This window comes from Leptonychotes weddellii, chromosome 2 (assembly GCF_054177405.1).
Source record: "Leptonychotes weddellii isolate Sample4059 chromosome 2, ASM5417740v2, whole genome shotgun sequence".
In the NCBI taxonomy this organism is placed as follows: Eukaryota; Metazoa; Chordata; class Mammalia; order Carnivora; family Phocidae; genus Leptonychotes; species Leptonychotes weddellii.
In genome coordinates this window covers 74,435,787-74,454,438 of record NC_138370.1, presented here as the reverse complement: position 1 = coordinate 74,454,438, position 18,652 = coordinate 74,435,787, and positions in this window count along the sequence as shown.

Here is an 18,652-nt window from a genome sequence, read left to right as displayed (position 1 = left end):
ATTTCCTTCATTTTCTAACATAGAAAAGCAAGGCACTTGGGTGCCTGGGTGGCTCAGTTGGTTAAGCGACTGCCTTCGGCTCAGGTCATGATCCTGGAGTCCCGGGATCGAGTCCCGCGTCGGGCTCCCTGCTCGGCAGGGAGTCTGCTTCTCCCTCTGACCCTCCTCCCTCTCATGCTGTCTCTCATTCTCGCTCTCAAATAAATAAAATCTTTAAAAAAAAAAAAAAAAAGCAAGGCACTAAGTCAACAGGATTTGCTAAAGGACTGGGTATGGGGTATACAGAAAAGGGAGGAGTAAGGTTGACCCCAGGTTTTTTGGCCTGAACAATTGGAAAGTCGGAGTTGCTATATCTAGGCTAGATATAGAACTGGCTCATACTAGCTCATGAGAGCCAATTGTTAAATTTCCAATGACTCAGTAAGCCAGTCATTAAATACAGCCATTATTAAAAACTAAATTATATAAACATCCAATCAAATAAAATATTAAAAACAAAATTAATACATATTATCAAAAATATTTAAAACAGAAATAATATACACTTGACACTGATTAGCTTACTGTGTTTCACCACATTGATGTTCTTGAGGTAATTTACATCTATTATACCCATATGACATAAATACAATATGGTGGTGTGTAACTGTGTATCTCTTCCCAACAGTCCATTCAGTGATGTCACACTGGTAGCTTGAAATCAGCTATGGTAGGAGTATTCACACCACAGAAATTGGAAAATGCTAAGAATCAGAGCTTAATTTATTATTTCATTGCTTGTCTAGACTTAAGAAAGTGATAGAGAAAATGCTAATATTGTAGATTAAATTTTAAAGTATATGGTTGTGTCTGTCACATTATGAAAACACAAAAAGCTGGAGAAATATTCTTCCAGTATACAAAAACATGCATCTGATTCAGCAAAGTCCCTGTGTCATTGACAAATGAGTGAAGTTCTAACACATATTTTTGTTGCTTCTCTTTCATCTTAGTAAAGTAAATAAAAATAGTAACCAACATTCATATTAGAACCACGCTTGTTCACCAATTGCAACCATAGGTTGGCTACAAATAGAAGAGTTTGTCAAACATCAACAAAAGCATTCTGTGAGAATCAATTGGCTGTCAGTAAAATGTATAATAAATGTGTATATATACTTTTTTTTTCCAGAACAGCAATTGTTAAACACTTAGTAGCTCACCACTGTCTTTACTAAAATGGAAAAGAAAGAGAGGAGCCAGTTTGTGGAGGATTATCACCAGCACTGCATGTTCTTTCTCCACCTAATGCCAGAGATTTCTCTATCCTTAGGTGCTTTGCTAATTTCCTTTGTCTACTCATCACCCACTTCTGGAATAGCAGTGATCTAAAGAATGGCAACAGAAAGAGAATAGGGATATCAACCAGTCTGCTCTTAGCTCCCCTTGTGCGCCATATAATTCCCCACCATTCCTAGTCCCCCACAAGTTTCCCTGAATCTCTAGGACCAGTGTAGACATAAAGAAGACTCCAAGGTGATGATGGCCTCAAGGAAAAGCCTGGGGCCTACTCAAGCCCCAGCTCAGTCCCCAACATTACCTGTCTATATTACCCGACTTTCAGAGTCAAATGTGGAATTATCGGGTTCATGCATTCATCCACATGCACTGTGTTATTGGCAAGACCCTGTGGAAAATGGAAGGAGCACTGAACTTCAAAGCCACAGACTTAGGTTTTGGCACCCTCACTCATTTTAGGCAAATAGCTAACTATTGACTGGGGAGTTCGGTCTAAGTGAAGTTTACATCCTTATAATTCTAAATGGCATGTTGGTAGAAGTAATGAAAGCAACTTCCTGGCCTGGCCCTTAAAAACATCCTACAGGATACCACCTTTACTGTGGTGAGCCACTGAGATTTCATGAGTGTGACTATTGCAGCAGGTAGCACTAATTACCCAGACTAGTAGCCTTCCTATTTTCCAGAAGATTAAAGTTCCCACTAATCCATGCATCTATCAAGTAGCAACTTTCTTTCACATTAAACCCTACTCCTATTCCTTTTCTCTTCCTCCCAAGAGGACAAATATTGAAAATATGGTTCTGCTTCATGTGACAAAGCAAATATGAGAATCTAATATATTTTGATTGTCAGTTTCATTTCATCAAATTAAACCTTAATATATTCACAAGTAATCCTCTATTGTGATTTAAGGCAGACATAGTGAAAATGATTCTATTTCACAAATTTCCTTTAAAAGTATCTAAAGACTTTTGTATGCAGCCTACTATTGAAATGTCTAGCTAATATTTTAAGTTACCTAGTACTCACTTTTTAACTTTTTATCTTAAAATGATTGTAGATTCATGAGAAGTTACAAAAATAGTTTATAGAAGTAGAACATAGAGGGGTGCCCAGGTGGTTCAGTCGGTTAAGGATCCAGCTCTTGGTTTCAGCTCAGGTCATGATCTCAGGATCATGAGATCCAGCCTCATGTCAGGCTCTGTGCTCAGCATGGAGTCTGCTTGGGATTCTTTCCCTCTTCCTCTCCCTCCCCATCTACCCCCACCCTGAGGCAGTGTGTGTGCACGTGTGCTCTCTCTCTCTCCCTCTTTCTCAAATAAATAAATAAATAAAATCTTAAAGAAAAAAAAAGTAGTAGTACAAAGAGTTCCTTGAACCTTTTCCCCAGCTTCCCTAATGGTGACATCTTATATAACTGTAGTACATTATCAAAATCAGGAAATTTACATTGGAGTAATATTGTTAACTAGACCACAGAATTTATCCAGTTTGCATTTTTGATGCATTTTTTAATTTTTGATGCAGTTTTAATGCATTCATGTGTGCGTGTGCATATGTATGTGCTTCAGTGTAATTTGGTCCCATGTGAAGACTCATGTAACCACAACCACCATCAGGAACAGACCTTTTCCATCACCACAGAGGAACTCACTCATGCTACTGCTTTATAATCGTACTCACTTCATCTCAACCCTGTCCCTGTCTCGTAGCAACTGCTGTTCTCTATCACTATAGTTTTAACATTTCAACAATGTTATGTAAATACAATCACACAGTATGTAACCTTGAAACTGGCTTTTATTTTCACTAAGCATAATGCCTTTCCGATGCATTCAAGTTGTTACATGTATCAGTAGTTAGTCCCTTTTTATTACTGAGTAATATTCCATTGTATGTATATACCATATCTGCTCAACCTTCACCCACTGAAGGACATTTGGGTAGTTTCCATTTGGGGTCTATTAAAAATAGTGTTGCTGTAAACATTCATGTGTAGGTTTTTGCATGAGACAGGTTTTTATTTTTCTGGCATAAATGGCAAAAGTGCAATTCCTGGGACTTATGCTAAATACATGTTTAGTTTTATAAGAAATCACCAGACTATTTTTCAGAATGGCTACATCAATTTACATTTCTATCAGTAATATATGCCTGATTCAGTTTTTCTGTGTCCTTGCCAGCGTTTGATATTGTCATTAGTTTTAATTTTAGCTATTCTAGTAAGTGTGTCGTGAGATCTCATTGTGGTTTTAATTTGCATTTCCCTAATGGCTAATGATGTTGAACAACTTTTCACGTATGTGTTTATTTGCCTTTCATATTTTCTCTTTGGTGAAATGTCTGTTCATGTCTTTTGTCCATTTTCTAATTGGATTGTTTGGGTTTTTACTTTTGAGTTTTCAGAGTTCTTTGTATAGTATAGATCCAAGTTCTTTGTTGGATACATGCTTTGAAAATATTTTTTCCCACTACTGCTATTATTAACCCCTAAAAAAAGTGTATCAAAGAACAACAGCTAAAGTTCTCACAACCTCAAATGAGTTTGAATGAAGATGTTGAAAAATTGGGGATACTTTAAGAGACTGTCATTAATAGTCATTTCCCAACTTTTTCTGAAATGATGAGAAATTATTATTGCCTTTTAGGTAGCAGATGCATGAAGGTTATTGAGACCCAGTGGGGCAAAGTTACATTTTAGTGCACCTACAGCAGACTGATTAATTCTCATTACCTTAAATTGAAGACAGGAGGATAAGAACATCGAAGTGGTTTACTAAGAAGTTTATCAAGCATATGCCAATATAATTATTTTTTTAATCCAACAAGAAAATAGGTGTCAATAAATAAGTCATTAATAAGCTAAAGGGACTTATTTCCAGTGTATTGAAGTTGAAAGAGAAGCTTACTTAAAGATTAAGAAAGACATCAAGGAATATATTTCAGAAAGATTAACAAGTACTGTTAATGAGCTAAGTACTTGTCTCTAAATAAGAGAAATGCCTAGAGACAAGAAAAACTAGGAGAAAGAAAAACATTTTATTAACAAACAGAAAATCATAGTGCAATATACTAACTAAATATTAAGAACAATTACTATTACTACAAAGTTTTTAAACTGATAAGAAAAACAAGTCATCTTAATAAGGGTGAGAAATAGATATTTGTTTACTACCTGAGAAAACAAAATAACCCTCCAGGGTAGTTTCAAAAATAAAACACTTTTGGTAATTAAAATAAAATTAGAATTAGAATTAATGGATTAGATTCTGTATATATGCAGATAAAGCAGTAATATAATCAAGCATAATGATGGAAATGGAATAAAGTGTTATTGGTGAGACCTTGCTTCACATTATCAAATTCTAGAAAACCCTGGGCAATCAAGATAATAATCTTTAATAGGTATTGTCACTTTGTATTAATGAGAATATTAATACAATTTTTTAAACTCTACTAAAACCATCTGTTAACTTGTCTAATCTGGACTACATAGAAAGCTATAAGTTCTGAAAAATCTCATTTCAAATGAGAATTCTACTTAAAAAAATTAGTCCTACAGAATGATCCCTATGTTGAGGGGAACACTGGACTGCAAAACTTGATCTAGTTTCTCACCTCCATAGCCTAAAATGAAGAGGCATTTTATATACGTTATATACTAATGGCAAGAAAACACTACATGACTCTTCGTGTCTGCTGCTAGATTTGGAAACAAAAAACTAGAGCTTCCGATTCCACATCTGGGAATTGGAGTTGGCCAAAAAAAAAAAGTTATCAATTAATATCTGAACCCTAATTTTTTCTTATCAACCAAAACCATTCTCCCTTTTTAGCACCACATGTCCATCAACAGCAAAAGCTATTCCCACTTACCCAGGTTCGAGAACATTCATCTTCCTTCCACTTTAATTACTGTATCAGACAGCCACGTGTTCTTTCAGAATTTACATATGGGGAAGGGTTTATTCTATTACCTGAGACTGGATACTAGGGTTTTTGAAGGCTTAATCAACAGAAGCCAAAAACTATCATTCCAAAGCCTCGAGGTCTCTTTAAGCCTCCTGCGCCGTGAAAGCAGACACGCACCTGTGGCACACAGTTTCTTTGGGAGAAGTCAACAGAATGGGTCCTTTAGTTACACACATGTAAGTAACTGATCCATTGATCCTGAGGGAAACTTTGAAGTCACCGGTAACCTGTTTTATGTTTTAGAAAAGATGTTTTTAGATAAGCTGAGTGCATTGTTTAAAAATGCAAATAGGATTCTGCCCAGGAGCTGGCTGCCCTTGTTTGGGTAGGAGAGAAAAGAGGACGGTAAGGGGCCAGAGAAGATATTAGTTCAGTTTCTATATGATTGATGCAGTGTACTGGATTTCAAATTATTCCTTGTTACTGTGGAGGGGTTTTTTTGCTTGCTTGTTTTGTGTTATGGTTGTTTGACTGCCTTTTTACAATGAGTAGAGATCTTGACATAGAAAAGCTTGCCAGAAAACCTTGCAGACTTTGTCTTCAATTCACATTGGAGGAGAGGTTGTAAAAAGGAGCTATGCTGGACTGTTGTTAGCTCTCATGCTGTGGTTTTTCAAAAGGCAATGAAGCCAGAATGCACAGACGTTGGACTGCTGGGCACTATGTTACAAGACCTTGCATGGTTTCCTCTGAAGGGAGAGAACATTCCCATATCCAATTGTGTTGAACCAGAAAACAGTTTGAGGAGCATCTCGCCCTCTCTCAGTGGCATGGTAATTGGGCTTAGGCTCCCAAGCAGCTTGCTCAGAGCCGTGGAAGGGGGACCGGTGATGTCAGGTGAGGGGTTCAGGCCAGAGGCCAAATTGGGACAGTGAGACGTGGAAATCAAGTTCCATAGCTGGTCGTACATTAATTCCCATGGTGTTTCCCCCATTGTCCCTGAACTGTCAGTAAAATCTTAACAGAATTCATGGTCTAGTGTCAATTCTGTGTAGAGAGTTCGGTAAAGATCCTAACTTAATGAGGAATGATGGGATGAAAGAAAAATCGGGCCAGAACAGTGAAACCTTTGTTCCAGGCTGTAAGAGTAGGTTAGAGCTTCAGGAAGTAACAGATGGAGACCCTGGTGGAGGGGCTGTTTGACAAGGAGCCTGGAGAAGAAGAGGTGGGGAGATGAACCACCCCGCAGACAGAAGATATGACTTCCAGAAGGAAAAAAAAAAAAAAGAGGGCTGTAAGAGGATCTAACACCCAAAAATCACAGTGGCTGCTCACTCAACATCAATGACCATTTACACTCAATTAGAAAATTCAGACTGCTACAGGCTGGAAATGCAAGAAACAATAGAACGGCTTTTGACTTCATCCCTTCCCACTCTGTTCCTAGCACCATCATCACTGTGGCTCCAGAATCCAGATTCCTGCGCTTACCTCCTGACTAAAAGTCAGAAGCCCAGTCATTCTCCCTGTCCCATGGCCTGAACAACACCTTGAAGTTAACCTTCACAAAACATTGACCTCACCACAAGGCTGCCCCTCCCACACAAATGATACGCAGTGGCACAAAATTTCACAGCCTGGAGAGCAACAAGGACACGGAGGACAAGAGGCAGGGAAACAGACTTTAAAGAACATGAAGGAATTAACCAAATATCTGGGCTGGAGACCCTCACATGAGAGGGAGAGAGTAGGAATAGACCTTATACATCTCGGCCCAATGACGCCAATAGGAAGGAAAGCCAAAACAAGAGCCCCCATCAGTGAGGGGGGTGGAGACGTACAGGGGAGGGCTGTGCTGGAACCTGCCAGGCAAGCCTACCAGCTGACAGCTGCCTTAGCTGAGAAGCAGGCCTCAGCGCCCTACACCCCCTTGGTGGGACACGGCACAAGAAACCACTCTGGGCCATGAAAGACAGGAAAACATGGGCCTTAAGGAACATGAAAGAGACAGAAAACTGTTGCAAGGACTATGGCTGTCATGCACCAGAAAGCCAGGTAGGCCTCTTGTGCAGGGAACTGTGTGCCCACAGGGTGACTAGGTCCTTTTGGGGGAGCTTGGAGACAGGAGTTAATTGCTAACCTTCAACTGCTCCTTATCAGAGCCCTGCAGGGCTCCTCTGAAACATCTCAAGGTGGGGTTTGTGGTTGGGATAAAAATAGCTTATGTGAGCTTTTCTCTCTAGGAATCCTTGCTCACAAATAAACATAGATTGCAGCTCTCCCAGAAGCTCCCTCATCCTGCCCTGCACACACACCGTCACCAAAATTGTCCATTTTTCTGGTCAATGACCAGTGACTGAAGAAGGCCCCTGTATCGATCCCCTTTTTCCCTTAATAACTTGGGTCTCTTCAAGTGAGAGAGAAAGAGAGAGAAGCAGATACTCAGAGAGTGAGGAGACAGAGCGACACAGAGACAGAGGAGGGAAGGGGAGAACACATGAGCAAGGTAGTAAGCTAAGTATTCACTGAGCACCTACTAGGCACCAAGCGCTACTGTCAGTGTGCAGAAAGATCAGCAAACAAGACACAAGAAACTCACATTGTAGAATGCGTGCAAAGGTGCTCTCGCCTGCTACTCCCTGCTTAATACGGCGCTGAGCTCTATGCATTATCTTTTTAAGCCCCAAAGAAATGGTGATGAAACAAGAAGTTGGAGGCAGAGACAAGACTGCCCTCATGACAGAGGTAGAAATGGAGAAGATTTATGCAAAATGATCTGGATTCTGCCTTGCCGAGAGAACCCAGTTTTCTGTACTTATTCACTTCAGACTCCATTCTGGAATCAGATGGTCTTCCAAAAACCTCAGCCAAGTAAAGCAAAAGAGTTCCAAGGATGAATAAAGGAAAAAGTTTCTAAGTTTGCCCAGCACTTAGGCCATGTTAGAGTGGGATGGACTTGGCTGGATCCTCCCGGTTATTTATAGAGCAAGCGCACACTAAAACATGCTGCAATTGCAGATGGCTGGGCCAGACGATCTGTCACAGTCCCTTCCAACTCCATTTATTTTGTGATTTTTCATTTTTGCCCTAGTACCTATCACAAGGGCTAACAAGTGAACCATTAGTAAATGGGAGAAAAGAGGCCAAACAAAAGATTTGGGGTTTTGTATGGCAAAATCAATTAAATACTATAAACGGGGTGGGGGGGGATGTGTATCTAATTTGAGAAAACCTAATCAGCAAGGATATCCTCCAATGACTTGTGCTTAAGGTGATTTCCTATAACCACCAGGCCATAAAGAACCTGAGAGGCCATCAGAAGAGCCACTCGTTTTGCAGGCAAAGCTGCTGTGGCCAGGGGGGTGACACCCATGCCCAGGTCCTCTGCTCCTTGTCCAAACGGCTTACAGCCAAGCCACAGTTCAAGTCATTTTACTAGAGATTGCCATCTCAGTTAAGGAACTTCTAAATAATTCCGGTCCCAGGAAAAGTTAAAATAGAGACATTTGCTGCGTTTGATATGCTAATGTGTGTGATTTGTGATTATGATATAATTTTATATATACATTCATATAAAATTTAATGATTATCTATAGAGACAAGTTCTCCTAACTCATAAGCTATACTCAGAAACTATTTAACTCTTTTACAATAAGAACATTGCACTAAAGTAAGCTATAGCCTCAGTAGTACATTATATTATGTCTTATTTAAATAATTTCCCAAGAGACCTAAGTTAAATCTGGGGTTTGACTCATATCTGAGATCCCCCTGGGATTGTGAAGAATCATCTGGCAATGAAATATCCTAGGTAGAAACTGTTACTTATCTGCATAAGCATAAGGAAAATATTTTATTTGAGGTGCTAGAGGACTCAACTTTGTTCTTTTTTTTTTTCCAGGCTCCTTTGTTTTTAATAGGAATGTGAGATTTCCATTTAAGAAATATTTTTATGGGTTTCAAGAATAGGATGAAAACATCAAGATGTCTGACCTATATCTAGAGTGAAAAAAGTATAAAGATGCCTGGTGAGAATTCTAGTCCACCAATGGTTGTTTCCCATGACGGTATCCCCGCTTACAAATTACTGAATCAATCCAATGTCTGGTTGTCCAAGATTTTAATATATTAACTTTCGACTTTCTTCTTGCTATTAAGCAAAACAATATTCCACTCACCCCATTAAAAAAAATGTCAAACATCTTCCAGAACAAGACGAAAGAGAGAGTTTTCTTCCATTTCTCCAGTAGCCTCTGTCAAATGGCAAATCTAAAACAATTTAGTAACCAATCTGATATCCTTTATTCAAAGGAAATAACGGATTAGGGGAGTATAGTGCCTCGCAAACAGCAGAGCACTGTTCCCGAGGGATCTGAGGCAAGAGCCGGTTTCCTAGGGCCTTAGAAGAGGCAATGCAGAGACAGGGCATGCTTGGCTAGGGTTGCACATTTGACTTTATTTAGAAAGATCAAGGAAATATGTACAGAGCCCAGAGTTGGCTTGGGGTTTAGGGATTGGCTGACTGGATATACTTAGTTACCGGTCAGAACACTTAAAGAAACTTGTAAGTTCAGTTTGCTGATTCGGCATCCCAAGAAAGAGCAACTCCATCTTGGGCCTAGAAGTTACTTCAGTGTCTCTCTTTCTGATGATCTTTAGTAGCTATCATCCCTCCTCAATCCACATTTTGTTCATCCAGTGCAAAAAACAGAAGAGAAAGCTCATGATCAACCTATGGCAAACCTATTATTACCTATGTAGGAAGCATCGGTCCTTACTTATGAGGAAAATCAACAGCCACAAAAGCTTCTTAGTGATAGCTTTATGAGAGAAAGGCACATTATTACCATGATAAAATAACTTCATATTGAGTAGAATTGTAAAGAAATTAACATTTATGGATTACTTACAATTAGCCAAGTACTTGAATTAGTTATCTCATCACAAAAATCCTTTAAAGGTGCCAACTTGGGAGAAAAAAAAGCCACCAAGCCCATAATGGTTAATAGCCCAAGGCCACAGATAGTAAAAGCTATGGATAGAAACCCAGTTCTCTCTTCCCTCAAGTTTGTGCCCCTGCATCACCTGGAGTTTTTTCTTGTCAAATAATGTGGAAGGAGTATTAGAATAAGCTTTTCAGGATAGGAGAAGGGATCTTATTTCAATACAAGAAAAGAAATTGTGAATGAAAAGATATGAAATTCCTTTTGTTGTAATCATGTGTTCGTTTTAGCATTATTTACTCAAGAATTTTGAGGCTTCTGCAGTCCCGAGTTGACAGAAATCATTAAGAAACATCCCTGATGATTGCTTTTGCCTCCGGTTCTATAGCCCTTGCCAAGTAAAACCTTTTGGTTGTCACTGGAGAACACCAATATTCATTGCCAGTTCTCTGGTGGCCATAAGAGTTAAATAAGGTATGTATGTTCTCTAAATAGATTTTACTTAACAATACCTGAACACCTAACAAGACAATAAGAACTTGTGATTTATGGGAGTTTCTAACTGATGGCAAGTGTGTTGACATCCACACAGCCTCTGAAATGGAGGAAATTGGGCAGGATCTGTCATAGGGTTATATATGCTATTTTAAGCACTTATGATGAGGGAGATTCTCTGCCAAATATGATGCACCCAAGAGAGACAAAAATCTATCAGACTTTTTGCTTGCTTTAAATAATCCCATTTAGCATGCCTTCAAGACAAGTTATCACTGAAAAGAGTAACCATTTCTTAGAAATTCTCGTATACGTGTAAATGTATTCATGGGGCCATTTCAGAAAAGTTGAGTAATCAATCAGAAAAGGCCAATATCACATGTGTGGGGATTTTTACATAAGGGCACCCTCCTATGTTCCATAACCGTGTCTATGAAATAAACTGACAACAAGCAGATTAACAGGAGAAAAGGTATATATATATGTACCTTTCATATGTATATACATATCTTTCATTTCTAATATTATGTGCATGGGAGCATCACTGGGAAAAAAGTGACTACCTGAAAAAGTGGTAAGATTTGAGAGCTTACATTCTGCCTTAAGTGGAGATGTGAGCTACTTAAGGGAGAGTAAATGATTTTTAGGAAAGATGAATGGGCCCTGAAGGAATAGATGGGCAGTGTGATAGTTTGTGACAAAGTTTGTCAGTCTGTGACAAAGTGAAAATGGTGTGATTTCTAGACTCCTCTCCTGTGATAAGAGTCAATCTTCCCTCCTTGATAGAATTCCCAGGGAGGGGACTTATGACAATTAAGTTCCCTTTGGAGGATTTGTCTTTAGGCAGGTAAGTAGAATTCAGAGAAAGCCTCACCTGCCATTTGCTGTTGTTCTAGTGCCTTCAGCTCAAAATAATCCTTATGCCAAAGATTTTAGAGTGGTATATTCTGCCACCCTTCACTTATATAATTAGTTTGTTGGAATATGCAGTGTCAAGTTGATTAAAAATGGAAACTATGCTTCTCAAAATATCTTTCTCTGTATGGTTCCAGGTTAAAGCTGGCCAAAATAAAGGAATTTTGTATGAAAATTTGGAATGCAGAAGTAAAACAGCAAGCATTGTCAGATGTGGTCGTGGTCAGGGGCAAGGTGCCCCATGGGTCCCAGCCCTCCCTCACTCTCCTCTATTCTGCATCTAGCTCTTCTTCTTGACTGCTGGCCTCGCTGTCTAATGGCAGCCCCAGGCCCACAACCAGACATGAAGCTGTGGACCCTCACAGCCCGTAGCTCCTCAGAGACCTCTCCACGAGCTCCCCCAGTGCAAGAGCCTGATGTGGAAGCTCTGGTTTGTCCCCCCATGTCAGGGTTCCAGGCAGGCTAAGGACTCTTTCCTTGGTCTGACTCCCACTTCCAGACCTTCATTTCCCCAGCTTTTCTCACAGCTGTGTAAGGACTTATTCCTACAATTTCATCTTCATTCCATACTACACAGAGTGACTCTGCTTTTGCAAATGAATTCTGGACAACTTGAATCCACATATTGCATACACACGTATATACACATATATAATATATACTTAGTCATTAAATTTCTACTATATCATATAGTTCTTATATATATATAAGTTCCTGAGTCATTTGCTATATCCTCAATACCTAGCACAATACCTAGATACAAAATATGTGCTCAATATTTGTCTAAAGCAAAATGAATGGGAAGCTAATTTTCGGATCACTTACAAATATTTTTCCACCCAGTGGAAGTCAATGTTCAGTAATGATGGGAAATGACATCAAACATCAAAAGGCTCTTAAATTCAATTTTCAAACATAGAACTGAATATAATATGTTATTCAAAATAATATTCAGAGATGATAGATTGTATTATTTTTCTGATATTATTGTGTTATTGTCTTATTTTTCTGTAATATCATGTCAACTCTTACTCTTCTCTTTAAAGCAGGACATTTCAAGCGTGTAACTGTGAAGTGACACCTCACCAAACCCCATTTCTGTGTTAGGTATCTGGGATTGCTATGTTGCATCCCAATACATTTATCCTTTGGAAATATGCTAGAAAAATGCCAGATACCTGTGATTAGAGAAAGTCCACCTGGGGAAGAAAAATGTCTTCAAAGAGGAAACTAGGCCCACTAGGGCTGACTCATGGAGGCTGCAGGAAGAACAAGTCTGGCACCTTCTCCCTTAGGCCTGGAGGAAAGTGGATATCCACATAGTCAAGTATGAGTAAGGCAGGTTCCACCACCTGGAAGAAAGCCAGAAATGAAGAAAGATCTATATGATAGAACACAGGTTTGTGAGCAAGCCATGTATTGCAATCAAGATTATCCAATATCATCTTGTATTGATGAGCCCTGGAGTCATACCAGGAAGGCAGTGACTGTGCCTATTTTCTCTTGGCATCACCAAAGTCTTATTTAAACAGGACAGTTTTGTCTAGCTGTGCTGCGAAGACAAAGGAAAGGGCTTTGAATCCACGTTTGGTCTAGAGCATTAATGCTGCCAGCCCCCCCAGCCCTGAGCCACTTAGGGTGGGCAGCACAGCAATCATGAGCAAGTACTCCAAAAAAACATGGGTTCGGGATGGAAAGGAAAGGATCCTATAGTCCAATCATTTCCTCCCATGAGGACATTCTCCTTCTCTAGTGAGTTTTAAAGATTCTAATTTGTCTACTAGTGTAGAAAAGTAATTCATTAAAAATCAACAGTATCAGGGTATTGTAAAATTACCTATGTTTTATTTTAATCTGCTACAGATTAATCAGAACTCAGTTAAGTGTATCTGCCCCCTCCCCAGGAGAACAGAAAGTCATTTAATTTCTCCTCCCAATATTTGGGTTTTCCCTGACTCCAGGGGATGGGAGGCCACCTTTTCAGTGTGAGGGTTGAAAAGGAGACATCAGGCAGGTCTTCACCCTTGTAGACAATTCCCTATGTAAGCATTCTTGGTTTCCAGTGTCTGCTCAAGATTCTCAAACTGGTGGCCCAAAGACATGTTTTGTTTTGTTTTGTTTGACATGTATTCAGTGTTCTAAAATCTGTGAATTAGTTGCGGTGGAGAGAAACAAACAGGATTATCCAATGAAGGACAACAGAGCACAAGTTCTTAGCAATGAGCTGACCAGCATCTGGCGAGCCCGACTTTCCATGAGACCGGGGGTTGCTTCTCTCAGGAGGCCAAATCCAACTTCTTGTGACTTTGCCAGGTAGCAACTGACATTCCCAAACCACTCTGCATAGCTGGTATTTACTCTTGGTAATTAAGAGTTTACTCTTGATAAGCTCAAGTTGGCTGCTTGATGCCTAAACTCAAAACATTATCCCTTACCGGCGGGTGACCTCACACTTGGCATTATCAGAAGATAAGGTAGCAGGTGTGCAGGGTCCTTCCCAGGGAAGTTGCATGTGCAGCAGCTTTACTAGACCCCAGCCTGCTCCCCTGTGTGTCAGTGAAAGGACAAAAGACTAAACTCCTATTCTTTTCCACACCCAGCTTTGTAAACCAGCTCCCCTAAAAAGTTTATTTTTTAATCCCCTCCACGTGACACTGTAGTATTTGTCTTCATACCTTGTCATAGCGCCCCAGAGCCAGCATTTAAAAATTGAGAGGTTTTACATGAAAATCTGGATGCCAGTGTATCTTAAAATAGCCTACATTCCCAAATGACAGCAAACAGCTAAAGCAGAGAAGCCAGTCCTCACTATTGCTTGAATTCAGACTTTAGCTGTCATTTGGTGTCATATTTGCCCTGTGATTTACCCGACTGTGGAGGAAGAGGAACGTGAAACACTTCTTGGACTCCAGCTCTTCCCTATACTTAACCCCACACACTCATGTGATACACCTAGGTGGCCCCTGCAGAGATGTACTACATCACATCTAAGCGGATCCAAGTCCACTAAGAGATTGAGCCAGATTGTCAAAAGGGGGAAGTAGAGGAGACTTTGTGTTTCAAGTGTGGATGAAGGGACCACCATAGGAGAACTAGGAGAAGGCTCACAGTTTCAAGAAATGGACCTGTGAGCAGTGGGAAGAAACACTCACACATGGTGTGGCAGCCTGCCCCGGGCAGCAAGTCCAGAGAGGCCGTGGAGGACAACCCCCTGCCCACACACACACAGGGCACCATGTGGAGCCAGAGTGACAGCTGGAGGACTTCTTGTCAGAACCACAGAAGTTGCTCTGTATGTAATCCAAAATAAGTAACCCCCCAAATGGACTAATATTGGGTTTCCTACCCATAGTGGTGAAGCTTCAGTGATTATCTAATCATGACTTAGATGAAAAAAGACTTGTATGCCCCGATCCTTGGGCCCGATGGCTCCCATTTGCCCCTCCAGAGCCACTCTCCTTTCTTCACTGTCTTGGTCTCTGCTTCTACACAGCTGCCTTGAGGATGGCATCAGTCGGCTCCCATGTCCTCTGGCTTCAAGTTGAGTCTGGTTAATAGGAAGTTAGCCAGGTGGTTCTGTGAGGAGGGGAGGGGCTCCCTCCCTGTAAGATCAGCTCAAGCTGGATATGCCCCCTGGAAAGTTACTACTGGCCCCCAGGAAGCTAAAGCAACACCACTCTCTCCACGTTCTGTGGGCCTGCGCGTAGGAACACCTCTGCTTCTGCTGGCACCAGGTTACTTCACCATGCCTTGTGGTTCGTCTATACCCAACTTTTTTTGTTTTTTTTAAAGATTTTATTTATTTATTTGACAGAGAGAGACACAGCAAGAGAGGGAACACAAGCAGGGGGAGTGGGAGAGGGAGAAGCAGGCTTCCCGCTGAGCAGGGAGCCCCATGAGGGGCTTGATCCCAGGACTCTGGGATCATGACCTGAGCCGAAGGCGGACGCTTAACGACTGAGCCACCCAGGCGCCCCTACCCAACCTTTTTAAATAGAGCCCTCATTGAATAAACCTATTTCAAGTGTGTCATCTTGTTCCTGCTGGGACCCTGACTGATACAGCTCCAAAGTAAAATGGGACAGTTCCCACCTGTCACACTAAGAAAAGCGGCATTCTAGCAACAGGAGTAGCAGAGACGGGATCAGAACCCTCCTACTGAATGAGATCACTCCCAGGTCCAGAACAAAACTCACTTCCCCTGAAATAACCAAGAGCACACACTTGCTTACAGTGGAAAAAAATTACTCCACAAGCTAAATTACAGTCAAAGCTGGCCTCGTTATGTTGAAGCACTTGAAACGTAGAATTCTATTCTCTATGTGGGTGTGGCTACTGAAAGGCTTCTGCATAGCAGTTGTATGCTTAAGATGAAACATGAGCTTTGAGGCTCTGTCTTCGGTGCACAGACCTCTCATCCCACCAGGTGCTGCCCCCCTGGTAACCCTGGAGCAAGACATGCTGAATGGGGTACCAGACAGGGTCCACACGGGATCTTCCAGTGCACACCTGGAAGAAGGAAGCAAGGGAAGGGATAGCTCCCTGTTTATGGCCTGAAATACTTGAGAAGTTTCCAGGAGCCTTCCTAGCTTTATGCTCAGAGCATGCCTATGGCATAAGAAGAGCCAAACCCAGACTTCCATCAGGATCCCTTCCCTCCAGGATGCTACTTCCAAGCCACGATTCTACAGCTGTCCTTGCTCTGTGGAGCTCCTCCTGTGCTCATGGAAGTCTTGCAAGCCCCGTCATCTAGTGTGGGGAAATGTTCATTAAATAGTATGGGGCCACTGTAGAAGTTAAAGCTATCATTGTATGAGGCACTTACTTTGTGTGAAGGTTTGAGAAATAGCTGGTGTGAGAAGATGGGAGTCACATGGAGGTCAACAGCCTGGTTGCCATGAAAATAGAAAGTAGAGCATCTGAGTTATTGCACTAGTGTATGCTTTAGGAATTCCACAGGGCTACAGGCCAGGGGCTAGTGCTCAGGGATAATATGTGGGCTTAGACTGCAGCATCTCCCAGAGGACCTTCCAAAATCTGGAAAGGACTTGAAGTCACTTTCACTCATGAGATAAGCAGAGACTATAGAGTTAGTGCTCACTGGCCCAGCCCTCTGGCTCCAAACTTCACATAGAATTCACAAAATTTTCCCAAAGTTTTTTTTATGCAACTGAATATGGACCACAAATATCATATTTGTGCTGTGGTTCAATGATAAAAGAACTCAACTTACATGTTGCTTAAGACAAATCCTCCTGGAATTAATTCAGGGGCTAGGATGAGGGTCAGCTCAGGCACTTTTCCCTCACTTTGGAGAGGTATTTGCCATTATTCCCCAATGGCTGAGCATTGTCCCAGGAAATACTGACTCCCAAAACTCCCACTTCAGGGCTCCCTTCTGCATCTCATGCTGTGTCATTGGAGAAGCCCTCTGGCCAAGGGTAAAATTCACACAATGCATGCTTAGGGCATGATACTTTCAGCACAATGCGAGTCAAAGCCTATACAGATCATAGCTCGTTCCTTTAGCTATAGTTAAAATCAAAAGTGAGTCTGAAAGGATGTGAGGCAAAGTGCAAGAGGTATCAGGCACACAAGGTGTCTCAGGAAATCCAGTTCATAATTGTAAGCATGCTTAGTGAATGTAGAATTAGGGCAAAAAGACCCAAGCACTCGTGTGGTATATTCGGTGCTAGCTGCAATAGCCCTTCAAGAATCAGATTTGTTTCGGCATAGCATACATCTTTCCGAAAACCAGGATATTTTTGTCCATAAAATATAGTTTTTTCTTTATTGATTGCTAGATAATCACAATTTTGGCTATACTGACTTTACTTTTTTTATATCCTTGTTTCTTGCATTTTTATTTATTTTTTTAATAGGTGATGCATTCAGAGATCAAAAGTCTAATAGCAGCTGTTTTAGAAAACTGGTTAGCAGTATCTACTAAACTGAACATACACATACCCCGTGACCCAGCAGTTCCTCCCATAGATACATTCCTAGCAGGAATGTATGCATATATGACCAAAAGACACTGTGAGAATGTTTATCACAGCACTATTCATAAGAGCTCTGTCAGATGCTGGCTCCCTGAAAATACCTCTACATAATCTATTGCTAAAACAAAGTTGAGCCTATTGCTTACTGCAGTAAAGGAGAGCATTCTCTTGCCAGGGTCTTAGTAGCATTTTAGTCGGGGGAGAGATATTGAGGATGTTTTTGCTTAGATTTAAGGTAGGTCTTTCAATGTGAGAAGCTTGATTAGGATTTGGTAAGAGTCAGGTATTATAGTACAGGACTGATGGACACAGGAAAGCAAGTACTTTGAGGTGAGGTTTTCAAAGAGTCTTGAAAAGTAAACCGCCTTTTGGTGCTATTTACTGAAAAGTTGAACAGTCTGATTTTTGTTTAAATGGGACTTTTGATAGGTTCCCTAAACAATAAGGTTACTTGCAACTTGTACCTACATGGTCAAACATCTCCTGAAATAGTAAAGTTATGCTAAAATGGACGGTAAGCTGTACGTGGTGTAGAAGGTTTAGATCAGAAGTCAGCAAACTAGTCTTTTAACCAAATCCATCCCTCTACCTGTTTTTGTAAATAAAGGTTTATTGTAACACAGTCACATCCATTCATTTACATATTGACTATGGCTGCTTTCCTGCCACAACAGCAGAGTCCAGATGTTGCAACTAAAACTTACGGGCTTATTGGGCGCCTGGGTGGCTCAGTTGGTTGAGCGACTGCCTTCGGCTCAGGTCATGATCCTGGAGTCCCAGGATCGAGTCCCACATTGGGCTCCCTGCTCAGCAGGGAGTCTGCTTCTCCCTCTGACCCTCCTACCTCTCATGCTCTCTGTCTCTCATTCTCTCTCTCGCAAATAAAATCTTAATAAATAAATAAATAAATAAATAAATAAATAAATAAATAAATAAATAAATAAAACTTACGGGCTTACAAAGCCACGCATATTTATTATCTGCCCCTTTACAGAAAAATTTCGCTGACCCCTGGTTTAGTTTCTCAGCTCAAAACAGAAAACAATCCAAATGTCCATGAGCAATGGAATTAATAAATTAGTTGTGGTATAATCACACAATGAA